The sequence below is a fragment of the Silene latifolia genome, chromosome 5, assembly GCF_048544455.1.
Source record: "Silene latifolia isolate original U9 population chromosome 5, ASM4854445v1, whole genome shotgun sequence".
In the NCBI taxonomy this organism is placed as follows: Eukaryota; Viridiplantae; Streptophyta; class Magnoliopsida; order Caryophyllales; family Caryophyllaceae; genus Silene; species Silene latifolia.
The window spans coordinates 55,026,342-55,043,807 of NC_133530.1; positions in this window are offsets into that span (position 1 = coordinate 55,026,342).

Below are 17,466 nucleotides of genomic sequence, written 5' to 3' on the forward strand. Positions count from 1 at the left end.
AGCTCACCCCTAGTATCCGATAGGACCAAGATTCTCACAACAGAACAATACAAGGCATTATCAAGAATGTGACTCTTACAAGTGCTTATAATAAATATCTCATACTTGTATTATATTAATGAATGTTCCATTTTATAATTTAACATGCCGGTTAAATAAAATATAATAAGTGATAATGAATAATTTACGTCATGTGAGAATTATAGTAAATATACGGAATAAAATGTGGCCAACTCAAATGACCCCTTTGTAAATCCAACAAATAAGCTATGAGAGGCCCAAATACATAGTCATTCAAAATCAAACTATTAGACCATGTGAAGCACAACAAACAAGACTAAAAGAGTCCAACAATTAAATCATAATAAGCCCGACAATTTAAGATAGACGGGTCCAACTAAATTAACAAGGCAAGTTCAACCACATTAATGAGATAAGTCCAATTAACTTAATAAGTCAAACCCAATCGAATAAATGTGTAAAGAGTGATGTTAACGAATTACGTTATGTAGAATACGAGACGGTTATTTAAATAATTAAGTAATGAGATTCTAGAATTATAAAACATGAAATGGGGATATATAAATGAACAATGCTTTAACGGGTTGCATTTTATAAAACACAAGACGGAAATTTAAATAATTAAAACATGTAAACCATATTCATCAACTACTGTCTTATGTTCATAAACCATTATGACCCTTCCTTTTGACAGGCATAACCAAGATAATTGTCACAACTTTTACTTGTTTTTCACAACTATAGAATACCACGCTTACATGGTCTTCTTCGCCAAATGGTGTGCTATTCTCTTAAGGCTCATTGGATAGAAACTAGCCTCGTAAGTTCCAGCAATCCGGAGGATTAACGTGAAACAATCAAAGGGGGTAATGATGACAAGAAAAACCCAGAGGCTCAAAGCCAAGCACACAACCTAACTCCACTATGCCAACCAGCTAGGCCGTAACAAACCATTGTTAGCCCATAAATCAGTCCATTTCCTCATCATTTTGAGACGGAAAAACCATACAAATGAACCATATCATACTTTCATATACACTTGCGACGGACGTAAAAAAAAAAAGTGGCTCAAACCCAAGTTTGAAACCCGTCTAAAAACAGCCCCAAACGCGACTCGACACAACCCCTTATTCGACCAAAACCACAGTTTGAACCCATCTTAAGACGAGTTTTTAAGCATACAAAAGATGAAATCTTTCCCATACAAATGACCCAATTCTTACATGGATATGCACTTGAGACGGAAATAAGAAAATTGGCTCAAACCATTAACCAAACATAGACCAAAAACGAGCACAAAACCGTCTCACAGCTCCCTTTTACTCACGTTTTAACAAAGTCCAAATGAGCTACTTGCATTCATTTGATACAACCTGGAATATGGCCATTTGCTACGCTATAACCTACATTGATTGTTTCTTTTAAAAACAGGCAAACGATTTACGTCTTTGACCAATAAAAATCATAATTAATTGTACAATTTTTCAACCACATTTAGCCACTGACTACCGAAGTTCTTTTAAGCTATGTATCAATTTAATCACCAGGTAAGAAGACCCAATTGAGCTATATTCCGACACCAATGAGACAAGGTTTAAGACGGAATTTAACACGATAAATTTAAGCATACAAATGAGAAAAGCGTAAAGAACCAATCTTTAACACATAAGGACATGAAAAACGACATATAAGACAAAATTTCGACACTTGTCGAGTAACCTATCACCGTTACCTTTTTGCCCTTCAAAACTCCGAGGAAAACGTCTAAGAAGTACGAGCCTCCCACCGGGTCTTCTGTTTCTTCAACTAGCGGAAATAAAACGAGATAAAAGAGCTAAAAAATCAGGTCTTTTAAGGGACGGGTCAAACTGAAATCACCACAAAAACAATACTTTATTACCTTGAAAGATGAAGGAGGAAGTGAGGAAGAGAATGGAGAAAGAAATAAGGAAAAAGGTTGAAAAACGAAGTCGGGATCTCGGGTCGAAGGTGGAGGATTTAAATGGTGTTTTGTTGTTTCTGGGTTGGGGTTCTCTTACTGCTTGCTGCTAATCCCATCGAAAAAGAAAGGGGAAAAACAAGGGGTGGGGACGGGAGGTATTAATAATAATAATAATAATAATAATAATAATAATAATAATAATAATAATAATAATAATAATAATAATAATAATAATAATAATAATAATAATAATAATAATAATAATAATAATAATAATAATAATAATAATAATAATAATAATAATAATAATAATAATAATAATAATAATAATAATAATAATAATAATAATAATAATAATAATAATAATAATAATAATAATAATAATAATAATAATAATAATAATAATAATAATAATAATAATAATAATAATAATAATAATAATAATAATAATAATAATAATAATAATAATAATATATTAGGTTAGGGATGAGGTGAGTGTAAGTATGTGTAGTAGGAATCGGATTAGTCCGAATAAATTAGCCTCAAGATGAAAATGTGACGGTCTATTGCTAGACGGAATTCAAGACGCGAATTATTATTATTATTATAGTCATTATTATTGTCCGACCAAAAATACGTATCTTTATATAATGAGCTTTAAAATATTACTTTTATAGAAATCGTATTTGAAATAAAATTATTAAATTTGAATAATTCAAAAATATAAAATAAAGCAATCAAACGGTTTAATAAATTTCAAATGTCAAAATGGGAAATTCGCGGGTGTTACAATCACCCCATCTTTTAAAAAGTTTCGTCCTCGAAACTTGAAAGTAGAAATGAAAGGTTATATAAAATAAAACTGGAACCTTGGACTCGGTAACCAAAACATTTAAAAGGTTACTTATCGTAAGAATTAAAAATTCTTTCAAAAGTTTCGAATAAAATTGTCCGACAGAACCCGATCGAAAATTAAATTATTTGTATAAATCAAAAATCAAAATACTTTCCAAAACACTAACGGAGAGTTTTCAAAAGTGTAAGTCTCATTTATGGAACGAAATTGCTCTTGTCGTGCACACAAGAACGCTAACTTTCCAAGTCAAAGACAGATTCAAAACAAAATCAATTCGCCGACAAGCGTAGAACAAGTTATTAAACGTCTCCAATAACGAGTTCTAACATCCGATCAACGTTAAAATCAAAAGAAAAAGATAATATACTCAAATTTTCTTTTGCAAAAGCCAAAATAAAAATGAAGATTTCACCTTTAAGCTCAAAAGGGAGTCAAATTGCTGAAAATGTAATATTAAATTTTGACAAAAAGTCATAAACAGATCAAAGTTAATAGAAATTGGATAAAATTTAAAGAAAACTCAGGTTTAACAATTAAAATCATGATAAATAAGTCTATACTCAAGGAACAAATATGGAATTAAATCAAACTTTTATTTTCAAAATTTTTATAATAGGCAAGGTTTTGTAAAAGTAACATAAACTTTTAACAACGAAACAAAAATGATAGCTTGAAAGTTTAGACATTGTATAAAATGAAAGGCAATTTAGACAACATAATTAAAAAGGTAAGCTAAGAGAGTCCAAACTTAACCAACAAAAAGAGCTATGATGGACTTCATAGGGTGAGAATTGAAGTCAAATTTACAAGGATGTCAAGGGTAGAGTTTTTATAGGTCACTAGCATCAAACTTAAGGGAGGAGCAAGATGAAGCGAGGAAGAAAGGTATGAACGGTAATGCTGACGATCACAAAAGAAGGGAACTAGACAACAAGGAAACACCAAGTACTCAAACCTCAAACAACAACATCATTCTAAGCGGTTCTGAAAACTTCCTAACAACAAAACTTATAATCACACGTTCCCAAGAATTTCCTCATGCCACTTATCTACAACATCATCCCATCATCTCAAGAACTAAATACAACCTCAAAGGTTCTAAAACCATAGGGTTAACAAGGGTTTCTCAATACCAAGTCTCTCTCAACTCCAAAAACTCTCAAGAGCCAACTAATAATCCCGCCATTAGATTTTCTCATATGGTAACATATACATTATCAAACTCTCATGTCCAAAGCGGTTATGGAAGCCAATCAAAAACTCGACTTACTTAGTTAGTACTAAGCACTAGTATCCCAAATATAAACAACAAAGCCAAGTTCTATAACTTTAGTAACATATGCAACTCACACTTTACAACACTAACAATTCCATTAATCAAGCACACTCACTTCATGTCAAGCAACTAAGAAACATCCAGGTATTTCCTACTACACTAGCTAAGTCTTTCTAACATCACAACCTCTCAAAGCTAGAGTTATAGGTCAACCACAAACAAACTCCACAAAGCCAAATTATCCAACCAAGGTTAACATCCCACAAAAGAAAGAGAACTATCAAAAAGGCGTTAAGAGAGGATAAGCAGAGAACAAAGGACAAGTTAGGGTACAAGAGTAGCTTTCGAAATAAAAGAAAAGAGAGTTTAAAACAAGGATAGGCATCAAGAGGTAAAGAGTAAGGCAAGATACACAAAGAATAAGGAATATCTTCGAGGAAGAAGAAACATTCTTCAAAAGTTGAACAAATCTTCAATTCCCGGCAATAGGCACCAAGACTTGATCTCCACATAGGTAAGCTCGCGGTCATTGATCCAAGGGTACAAAAATAATTGACAATCAACAAACATGTTAGAACCTACCACGAAGCATACGCAAAGAGACTACCAACTTAGGTCCTTATTTCTACCCATCTCTCATTCGTTATTCAAGGTCAAGTTCAAATTTAAGTTTGGGGTACACGTGTGTGCGTCGGGAGCAACATAGGCTCTGATACCAACTGTGACACCCCGCGATAACACGAAAAACAAAACTAATAAATTAAAGCGGAAATTGTGAGATTTAAAAAAACTTTTAGATTACTAGTTAAAGATTAATGCGCGGGTGCCAGAACTAAAAGAAACAAATACTAAAATAGACAAATATAGGTTACTACAACCCAAGTCTAGAAAAGCGGGGAAAAGATATCCCACGAATAAACAAATAAAGGGTTTCTAAACTAGAAACTAAGGTCCAAGGGTTAGTTCTCGCTAGCCCACACGTCTTCCCCCACGTAATCATCTTCACCACCTGTCATTCATGTAAACATGAACGCCACAGTCAGTGGGGAGTAACTCAAGGTTCTCCCAGCCACAATATGTCGAAATGCAAGTAACAAACACTTAATTAAACATATCAATCATGCATCATATGTGAACAATAAAGAACAAGGAGATATAATGAATAATCAAGATGAGATAGGCATAATACTTCCTTAATGAAATAGGCATGATACGATAGAATAAACATGCGATCAAGGGCACAGAACAATCAAGTCAACCAACTCATATTGACACGACTAACAAGTGTAAGACATAAACTTAGTATGAACTCACAAGACAACCATTTAGACTCCAACCTCTTGGTAGGACGACGATCATAATACGGTCCTAGTCTAAACCTGGATCCATACTCTCGGGATGGACGTCACCCGATTCGACAAACGATATACCAATCGTATCCAAGACTCGAAACATGGCACACACTCGTAACCAAAGGTCGAGTAACCTCTAATCGGAAACATGGCACACACCCGTAACCAAAGGTCCGAAGAAAGGCGGAAGGATATCCTAATTCGGAAACATGGCACACACCCGTAACCAAAGGTCCGAAAGAGGAAAGATAACCCAATCCGGAAACATGGCACACACTCGTAACAAAAGGTCCGAAAGGGGTAAATAAGGAATGTCAAGTAGTCACACAATGTAAAACGTCACACTTGAGTCACAATAAGAGTAAGAATGATCATGCAAACATCATATGACACGGGACCATTAATGTCACATTCATACTCATGGCTTGCATCTCACCATGAGTGCGGATGGGAGCATCAATCCCGACGATCATATTGCAACTAGAGGGCTTATAGCTCAGCCCTAGTATTCGATAGGACCAAGATTCTCACAACAGAACAATACAAGGCATTATCAAGAATGTGACTCTTACAAGTGCTTATAATAAATATCTCATACTTGTATTATATTAATGAATGTTCCATTTTATAATTTAACATGCCGGTTAAATAAAATATAATAAGTGATAATGAATAATTTACGTCATGTGAGAATTATAGTAAATATACGGAATAAAATGTGGCCAACTCAAATGATCCCTTTGTAAATCCAACAAATAAGCTATGAGAGGCCCAAATACATAGTCATTCAAAATCCAACTATTAGACCATGTGAAGCACAACAAACAAGACTAAAAGAGTCCAACAATTAAATCATAATAAGCCCGACAATTTAAGATAGACGGGTCCAACTAAATTAACAAGGCAAGTTCAACCACATTAATGAGATCAGTCCAATTAACTTAATAAGTCAAACCCAATCGAATAAATGTGTAAAGAGTGATGTTAACGAATTACGTTATGTAGAATACGAGACGGTTATTTAAATAATTAAGTAATGAGATTCTAGAATTATAAAACATGAAATGGATATATATAAATGAACAATGCTTTAACGGGTTGCATTTTATAAAACACAAGACGGAAATTTAAATAATTAAAACATGTAAACCATATTCATCAACTACTGTCTTATGTTCATAAACCATTATGACCCTTCCTTTTGACAGGCATAACCAAGATAATTGTCACAACTTTTACTTGTTTTTCACAACTATAGAATACCACGCTTACATGGTCTCCTTGGCCAAATGGTGTGCTATTCTCTTAAGGCTCATTGGATAGAAACTAGCCTCGTAAGTTCCAGCAATCCGGAGGATTAACGTGAAACAATCAAAGGGGGTAATGATGACAAGAAAACCCCCAGGCTCAAAGCCAAGCACACAACCTAACTCCACTATGCCAACCGGCTAGGCCGTAAATGAGACCATTGTTAGCCCATAAATCAGTCCATTTCCTCATCATTTTGAGACGGAAAAACCATACAAATGAACCATATCATACTTTCATATACACTTGCGACGGACGTAAAAAAAAAGTGGCTCAAACCCAAGTTTGAAACCCGTCTAAAAACAGTCCCAAACGCGACTCGACACAACCCCTTATTCGACCAAAACCACAGTTTGAACCCATCTTAAGACGAGTTTTTAAGCATACAAAAGATGAAATCTTTCCCATACAAATGACCCAATTCTTACATGGATATGCACTTGAGACGGAAATAAGAAAATTGGCTCAAACCATTAACCAAACATAGACCAAAAACGAGCACAAAACCGTCTCACAGCTCCCTTTTACTCACGTTTTAACAAAGTCCAAATGAGCTACTTGCATTCATTTGATACAACCTGGAATATGGCCATTTGCTACGCTATAACCTACATTGATTGTTTCTTTTAAAAATAGGCAAACGATTTACGTCTTTGACCAATAAAAATCATAATTAATTGTACAATTTTTCAACCACATTTAGCCACTGACTACCGAAGTTCTTTTAAGCTATGTATCAATTTAATCACCAGGTAAGAAGACCCAATTGAGCTATATTCCGACACCAATGAGACAAGGTTTAAGACGGAATTTAACACGATAAATTTAAGCATACAAATGAGAAAAGCGTAAAGAACCAATCTTTAACACATAAGGACATGAAAAACGACATATAAGACAAAATTTCGACACTTGTCGAGTAACCTATCACCGTTACCTTTTTGCCCTTCAAAACTCCGAGGAAAACGTCTAAGAAGTACGAGCCTCCCACCGGGTCTTCTGTTTCTTCAACTAGCGGAAATAAAACAAGATAAAAGAGCTAAAAAATCGGATCTTTCAAGGGACGGGTCAAACTGAAATCACCACAAAAACAATACTTTATTACCTTGAAAGATGAAGGAGGAAGTGAGGAAGAGAATGGAGAAAGAAATAAGGAAAAAGGTTGAAAAACGAAGTCGGGATCTCGGGTCGAAGGTGGAGGATTTAAATGGTGTTTTGTTGTTTCTGGGTTGGGGTTCTCTTACTGCTTGCTGCTAATCCCATCGAAAAAGAAAGGGGAAAAACAAGGGGTGGGGACGGGAGGTATTAATAATAATAATAATAATAATAATAATAATAATAATAATAATAATAATAATAATAATAATAATAATAATAATAATAATAATAATAATAATAATAATAATAATAATAATAATAATAATAATAATAATAATAATAATAATAATAATAATAATATATTAAGTTAGGGATGAGGTGAGTGTAAGTATGTGTAGTAGGAATCGGATTAGTCCGAATAAATTAGCCTCAAGATGAAAATGTGACGGTCTATTGCTAGACGGAATTCAAGACGCGAATTATTATTATTATTACAGTCATTATTATTGCCCAACCAAAAATACGTATCTTTATATAATGAGCTTTAAAATATTACTTTTATAGAAATCGTATTTGAAATAAAATTATTAAATTTGAATAATTCAAAAATATAAAATAAAGCAATCAAACGGTTTAATAAATTTCAAATGTCAAAATGGAAAATTCGCGGGTGTTACACTAAACCTCAGAAAATATAAGTAGTTTGCCAAAAATCTAAGTCAAGTCTCAAGTTCAGCAAAATATTTTAACGAAAACTCGTAGACTATGCATATGTGATTCTACTAATAACATGTCAATTAACAAGGCTTAGGCATAAACAAATGCAAATGCAATGTCATCATTGAAATACTACCGTTCCGACTCGACCTACATGCTAAAATAAACGTGCATTTTTTGAAATTTTTGAAATTTTTCAATTTTTTTTGGTATTTTGTATATATATAGGAAATTAAACAACAATGCAAGACAAATGCAATAAACGTGAAACAGAAATGCAATAAGACATATGAATGCTATGCAAAAACCCTTCCCCAAACCAAATCACACAATGTCCCCATTGTGCAAAATCATATAATGAAATAACAGAGAAACGGGAATTTTGCAATATTATAACTAAGCAAGGCATGAAGATAAAACTCGGAAACTCACAAGACTTTAAGCGCAACAAAAGGAAACCTCCCCAAACCAGCGTGAGCTAGGAGGTTTCAATAGCTAGCAGTGCTACCAATAAGTACCTGAAAAGACAACAAAAGTACCGCGCGTAATTTCGAGAAAACAATTATGAAACGCAAAATTATGTGTAAAAATAATAAAACAGAAGAAAACAGAAATTAAGCGGAGAAATAAGTGGAGAGGAGACTCCCTCAACTCCGCAAATAGACCAAACACAGCAGAGGAGTGATCGAAAACAGGTACAGCAGCGTTGGGTGGTCGATCGACCACATCACCCAGTCGATCGACCAAGGTGACACGAACAGGAGCTTCTGTAACTGTAGCAGTCAGTCGATCGACCACATAGACCAGTCGATCGACTGAAAAACCTGCTGTAACTTCTGATTTCTTCGAATTAGCTCAATAACTTGAGCTAATGTGGTATATAAACCTGCAATACACATAATAACGCGCCCAAAATTGCGCAAAACCCAAACGTAATAGTCTAAAGTCTTTAAAAACCAAGCACACGACTAAGAGTTTTTTTTTTATTTCTAAACAACTATGAAGTTTATTCAAACAAAAACAAAACACATCCGGGTTGCCTCCCGGCTAGCGCTGGTTTCAGACAGGTCCCGCTCGACCTTTTTTTTTTCAGCCAACTACTCGAATTGAGCCCAATCAAAGCAGCTCAAAGCTCGCAGCAACCTGTCAAATAGCTGCGCATGTGCTACACAAAACTGTAAGTAGCACCATAAGATAGTAATAACATAGGAAATTAAAATGTAAAATCGTTTAAGTCTAACAAATTTCCTATGACAGCTCCCAAAATTGTCCACAAAGCTATTCTGCCCTCCAGCTAAGGGCGGAATATAAAAGCTCAAGTTATCCACAGGTGGAGAATTAACGAACTCAGGTGCATTCGACTCAATAATAACGCGAGTAGAATTAAAGTACTCTGACGGGCATGAAATGTGAGGTGGAGAAGTCTGGTCAACTAAGGGAGAAGGTGGATAATCGTCCCAAATGCATGGGATAGTAAAGTCAAATGGGTCAATGGGGTCTCCTAAAATAGGCTCATCATCGATATCATCATAAGTATCCCATTTAGCCTCTAGACTATCACTCTCCTCATCGCTAGACTCGTCAAGATGGAGGTTCTCAAAGAGAGCCTCCAAATCGTCCTCACTAACATTGCAAGAATCATAAAGGGGTTCTAGACTATCCTCATAAAAAGGATTGTCAACCACGCTAATGGTCTCCTCTATGTCTCCGTCAGCATTTCCTAGATTGGTTTCTAAGGTCTCACCCACCCCCTCATCTGAGTCAACATGAAGAGAAAAAGTAGGTTTAAGAGATTCAGTAGCAAACCAATTAAAGAATTCTAATACCTCAATTACGGGGATTCCTTCGAAATCCCACTTACCTATAGACTCGAGGTATGCTCGCGTAGGGTCATTCATATGCCGGACAATAGTGTAGCATATTTGGAGATCAGAAAAGGCATCTCGTCTGGGCTCAATAAACTCCCAAAGTCTGGCTAAATAAGCACCAAAGATTTCATCCTCTTCCTGTGGAAAACTTAGAACATGAAACATGAGAACGATCTCAAGGAACCGAAGTTCCCTGAGACTAAAGAAAGAAAGACTAAAATTAAAGACAACTAAAACTAGCGTTGCCTCCCCGGCAACGGCGCCAAAATTTGATGCCTGTCGTTGTGTGCACCAAAAATAATATTTATAATTTCCAAACTACAACTAGAAAGCGGTAGTAAGGGTCGATCCGCAGGGAGGTAGGGAGTTCTAATTGTCTTTATTTTAGTCTATGAATTACTGGGGGGTTTGATTTGAAATGAATCTAAGTCTAATAACATAAATTAAATAAGCAAATAAAAGTAATGAAGGATGCAAGCAATGATAAAAGAAATGCTAAGACGGTCGATTCACTATAGCTGCAATGGCACATAATCCTAGGTAAGTCCGAAATACAGTCGTGTAGGATGGGTAAAACGAGTCCTCTCGGTCCAAGTTAACTAGTAGCTCCTTTCGGCCTATGCTACCAGTCCCTAAGTCTCACTAATGCTAGCTCTCGCCCCGATTAGTGATTCCTAAAGCCTAAATTACATTATCTCTCGATCTCAGTAATTTAGTTGTCTTGATTCATTAATTAATGCCCTTCCCTATCTCTCGATCTACGGGTTGGTCAAAACTAAGCATCTAACAAGTCTCCTCTCGGTCTCATTGTTAAATATTGCACTTAACGAATCAAACAAACGCTAATCAAACACGGTCTGGTCGATCGACCAACTACTTCAGTCGACCGACCACAAGGCTTAGTCGATCGACTAGTTAAGCCAGTCGATCGACTATGCCCTAATTCGGGGTCACCTATTCTAATGCCATCTACGCCATAGATCCCCTACATCTTAGCACGGGGTGTTTAGCTACGCATATTAATATTGATAACAACAACGAAATTGAAATAAACTGTAATACTCCGTATTTATAAGTCTTGGGGTACTCTATCGAGTAGGCCTTACTCTGTCGAGTAAGGGTAAGTTGCGTTTTAGAAAAGTTTATGACCTGTTGGGTACTCGATCGAGTAGCTGGGGCACTCGATCGAGTAAGGGGGTACTCGATCGAGTAGTAAGGTTTCTGGGAGTTTTCTCGGGTTTTGTTAATTATGCGATTGAGGTATATAAGCTTTGTCGTCATTATTCTAAATCACTTTTGCAAAACCTAAATTACTGTTTAAGAGAGAAAGCAAGCAAGTTCTTCATCCTAATCGCATTATTAGCAATACCCGGAGTTTGGAAGGTCAGTTCTTAGCGTTGATTATACCGTTGAGTTCCTTGCGTCGAGGGTAAGATCTATGTACCCTTTTTATTGTCTTTCCTTTGATTTGGTTAAACCCTAATTTAGAGATTTGGGGGTTTTTGTATAGTATATGATTCGGTAGCGTTTATATGTCGTATGATAGGAGGAGGTTTCATAGAGGAAGCTTTTTGATTCAGCAGTAGAGACCGTCTGATTGTGTGCTTACCGAGGTAGGATTTCTACTCGGTATTAGTCCCATAATGGGATATTGGTTGATGTGTTGTGTTTGGTTGTTTGATATAGTAATTGTATTGTGATTGTGGTTGTGATCGTTGTCTATGGTTCGCGAGGCGTGGCCTCACCGAGTGGGGTCACTTGCGGGAGTGGCTTCACGCCCTAGTTTCGCCTATCGTGGAACCCGCCACGGAAGGGGATGTGCACATTAATGGACAGGGTTATCGCTCACTATGTGGAGCGGGGATTTGGTGGGTAAGGTGCGGTCCCCCATCGGGCGTGGGATCGGTCCGGTGGGACGTCGATGATAGAGATGATTGGATTTGGCGTGATTGTGTGTGTGTGACGGTTAAGCATCTGTTTATCTTATTGTTAGTATATATTGAATTGTGTGATTAATCGACCCGGTGTTGTTTTGTAAACCTGCGGTGATCCATTCGGGGATGGTGGGCAGATATTGAGCAGGTATTGAGATGAGTAGCTTTGGGATAGCAGGATTGCCCAACATGATGATAGGAGTCTTATTGTGTAGCTTATTAGTTATTTACATTTCGATTAGAACGGTCGGTTTGAGAACATGTATCGTACTTTTGATTTGGTTTTGAGAATTGTAACTCTTCGCTAAGTATTTATATTTAAACGTTGTTTCTTCATTGTTATTTGATTATCATTGCCTCGGGTAACCGAGATGGTAATGTCTTCATACCGAGTGGTCTGGTAAGGCACTTGGAGTATGGGGGTGTTACAAATGGTATCGAGCAACGATCCGAAACCGTAACCAATGAACCTAATGAACATAGGGAGTCAAACTAAAATGAACCCGGGGTAAAAGTTGTAGGAGCTAATGCAAAGGCTTGGGAGACGTCCTAAAGTTGCGAAGTCGCCCTACAATTTTGAACCTGTCACATGGGGGGAAGTGTTTGTCGAGTCGTATGTGTGTTTGGTTAACTTGTGTAAGAATGTGATGAAATGTGTTAATTGTTGGATGTTTGAAGTAGAAGGTTGAGAATGTGAAAGAAAGGTTAATGAAATATGTAGACTTGTTGTTGGAGTGATAACATGTTGGATGTTTATAAGGTGGCATTTAATCACATGATATAGCGATCTCGTAGATCGTACGAAAGGATGCGTAGCATTATATGCTTAGTTATGATATAATATGTGGTTTTATAAAGTTTTTAGCATGTTAGCATATGATATAGCATGCGGGTAGCGTTTCTGAGTTAGCATGACTCGATCGAGTGGGACTGACTTGATCGGGTGGGTTTTTGATGATTTTGAGTCCAGAATCGTGTTTTTGGGTACTCGATCGAGTAACTAGGGGTACTCGATCGAGTATGGGGTCACTCGATCGAGTAGCCTAGCTACTCGGTCGAGTATGTAAGAGATCAGAAGGTCTGTTTGGGGTCTGATGTTTGGGTACTCGATCGAGTATGTTGGGCACTCGATCGAGTAGCCCGTTACTCGATCGAGTGTGTGTGGGAACTCGATCGAGTAGGTTCTGGGCAGCGTGTTTTCATGTTTTGAGGTTTAGTACGTGTGTTTATGTCTACCCTTTCTTATATATAGTTTCAAGATGCCGCCCAAGAAGATTGCTTTGTATGCGAGAGCTGAGCTTATGAACATATATGACATCGTTATGATGTTGGAGCATCAGGATTCTCTCACTGAGGCTTTAAAGACTGTGGGGAAAGATAAGGATAAGGATAAGGAGAAGGAGGTTGATCATTCTAAAATCAGCCTCTATATCGCGAGGTTTAACCCGAAAGAGTACAAGGGAGTTGGGGAGCCTAACCTTCTCGATAGTTGGCTTAGAGATATGGAGAACATACTAGATTTGGTTCTTGTCGATGAGATGAGAGTGGACAACAGCTGCATTCTATCTGAGGGAGGCAGCTGGCAAGTGGTGGGATACAGTGAAAGTGAGTGCTAAGAAGATATATACAAACCAAGGCTTACCTGCTATACCTTGGGAGGAGTTTCGTAGGGCTGTGAGAAAGGAGTTTGTACCGGAACATGTGAGGAGTAAGTTGAGGGAAGAGTTTGACAGTTTTAAGATGACCGCTGAGATGTCTGTGGCCGAGTACTACAGGCAGTTCAATGAGAAGTCTAGGTATGCTGAGGATATGGGTTTGAGTGAGGAGAATCTGGCATTGAGGTTTGAGAGGGGGTTGACCACTAAGATTATGGACAAGTTACCCGTAGGAATCCTTACTGATGTTAAGGAAGCTTATGAGAGGGCTGGAAGAGCTGAGAGGTTGGTGGAGATGGCTCAGGAGAGGTCAGGGGGTGAGAAGAGAAAGTCTGAGAGCGAGGGTGGTGGCCAATCTAATCACAAGAAAGGCAACCACAATCAGTCTAAGGGGTTTTCTTCTGGGTCAGGGTTCAGTGCTGGGGCTTCCTTTGGGCGTGGCCGTGGGAGTGTTAGTAATAGTTGGGGAGTGACCTGCTATAGCTGCGGTGGGGTAGGCCACAAGAGACATGAGTGCACAAGTGCACCGGGATCTTTCCAGAGACCTGCGCAGAGCTACGCGAGCAACAGACCGGCTGGATCATGGCCAAACCGGGGAAGTCGAGTTACCAGTGGAGGCAACCGCAACGGCGGTAATTCTTATCAGAAACCACCAACGAACAACAACAACAATCAAGGGTCGGGTGCTAAGCCGACCACATCAGCCAGTACTGTCCAGGGAGGTGGGCAGAAGACCAGTGGCAAGTTATTCATGATGGAGAAGAAAGCAGCTGAGGAAGATGCGCACGTTATCACCGGTACTTTTCTTGTAAATGGTATTCCTACCTTTGTTTTGTTTGATTCGGGGGCTTCTCAGTCGTTTGTGTCTTCGAGTCATGTTAAACAGTTGGGTTTGAGGGTATATGAGTCTGTTAGTGAGCGAGTTTTTATACCTTCGGGTGAGTCTGTATCATGTGGGAGATTGTTTAGAGATGTATCTATGATAGTTGGGCAAGTTGATCTACCTGTAGACTTGCTAGAGTTTCCTTTTGACGGTTTTGAGATGATAGTCGGGATGGATTGGTTAGGAAAGTATAAAGCTAAGATAGACTGTCATCAAAAGAAAGTGTCTTTAAGAGGTCCTAAGGGTGTTAGTGTGTCTTATCGTGGGTTTCTAGTCAAACCCAAAGTTAAGTTGATTGCAGCTGTCACCTTGAAGTCTTATCTGAGGAAGGGATATCCTTTGATCTTGTGCCATGTGACAGATGACCGGATAGAGAGTCCGACATGTGATGCGATACCAGTGGTGGGGGAGTTTGCCGATGTTTTTCCTGACGAGATTCCGGGGTTGCCACCAAAGAGGGAGATAGATTTCACCGTTGAGTTGAAACCAGGGACGGGGCCAATCTCTAAGGCACCGTACCGTATGGGTCCTAAGGAGATGGAGGAGCTTAGGAAGCAGTTGGATGATTTGATAGAGAAGGGATACATTAGACCAAGTGTATCGCCGTGGGGAGCACCAGTTCTTTTCGTGAAGAAGAAAGATGGGAGTTTGAGGTTATGCATAGATTACAGGGAGCTGAACCGAGTAACGATAAAGAACAAGTATCCTTTGCTAAGGATAGATGACCTGTTTGATCGGTTGAGTGGTGCATCAGTCTTTTCTAAGATTGATTTGAGGTCGGGGTACCATCAGGTGAAGATTAGAGAGGTGGACATACCAAAGACAGCTTTCACGTCAAGGTATGGCCATTATGAGTATGTGGTGATGCCGTTTGGGTTGTCCAATGCACCGGCAGTGTTTATGGATTTGATGAATAGAATCTTCAGACAGTTCTTGGACCAGTTTGTAGTGGTATTTATCGATGACATCTTAGTCTACTCTAAGACTAAGGAGGAGCATGAGGAGCATCTGAGGATCGTGTTGCAAACTTTGAGGGATCATGAGTTGTATGCTAAGCTGTCCAAGTGTGAGTTCTGGTTAGAGAAAGTTGCTTTTCTGGGGCATGTGATCTCTAAAGATGGGGTAGCTGTGGATCCGGCGAAGATAGAAGCAGTGACAAAGTGGGAAGCACCAAAGAATGTTCTTGAGGTTAGGAGTTTCTTGGGTTTAGCTGGATACTACAGACGGTTCGTGAAAGATTTCTCCAAGATAGCTAGACCTATGACAGCGTTGATGAGGAAAGAGAACAGGTTTCGTTGGGATGAGAGTTGCGAGACGGCGTTCCAAACATTAAAGGAGCGTTTGACCACAGCTCCTGTCTTAGCATTGCCTGAAGTGACCGAGAACTTTGAGGTTTATACAGATGCCTCGAAGAATGGGTTGGGATGTGTGTTGATGCAGAATGGTAAAGTGATTGCCTATGCTTCTAGGCAATTGAAGCCTTATGAGGAGAACTACCCTACTCATGATCCGGAGTTGGGTGCAGTGGTGTTTGCTCTCAAGATTTGGAGACATTACCTTTATGGAGCAATCTTTAAGGTATTTTCTGATCACAAGAGTCTCAAGTACATCTTCACTCAGAAGGAGTTGAACATGAGACAGAGGAGGTGGATGGAGCTGATTAGCGATTATGACATGGAAATCATCTACCATGAAGGGAAGGCCAATGTTGTAGCTGATGCTTTGAGTAGGAAGAGTGTACATTCTCTGTGTACAGCTCTATCTTTGATGAGGCTGAGAGATGAGGTAGCGAGCTTTGGGATACATATGATGTAGAAAGGAGATGCCATGGGTGATATGACAGTACAACTTGAGTTTTATGATGATATTCGAGGTAAGCAGGCGTTGGACCCTAAGATAGTGGAGTGGAGAGCTGGAGTAGAGAAAGGGACAGTGTCCCGGTTTTCTATTCATACAGATGGTAGTTTGAGGTTTGATGGTAGGTGGTGTGTTCCTAATGATGAGGAGTTGAAAAAGACTATCATGACAGAGGCACATTGCACACCATATTCAGTACATCCGGGTGGTGACAAGCTATACAAGGATTTGAAGAAAACGTTTTGGTGGCCTGGGATGAAGAAAGAGACAGCTGAGTTTGTGTCCCGTTGTTTGACATGCCAGAGAGTTAAAGGGGAGCAGCGACGACCACAAGGTAAGATTCGGTCTTTAGAGGTACCCGAGTGGAAGTGGGAATCCATTTCCATGGATTTCATTGTGGGTTTGCCAAAGAGTCAACAAGGTAACAACATGATTTGGGTAATAGTGGATCGTCTGACCAAGTCAGCTCACTTTGTTCCAATGAAAGATACATGGACTAAGGCACAATTGGCTATGGCCTATCGAAAGAACGTGCTTAAGTTACATGGAGTCCCTAAGGACATAGTGTCTGACAGAGATGCGAGGTTTATATCGAGGTTTTGGAAAGAGTTGCAGGAATCGTTGGGAACAACTTTGAAGATGAGTACAGCATTTCATCCTGCGACAGACGGGCAGACTGAGAGAACAATCAAGACTCTT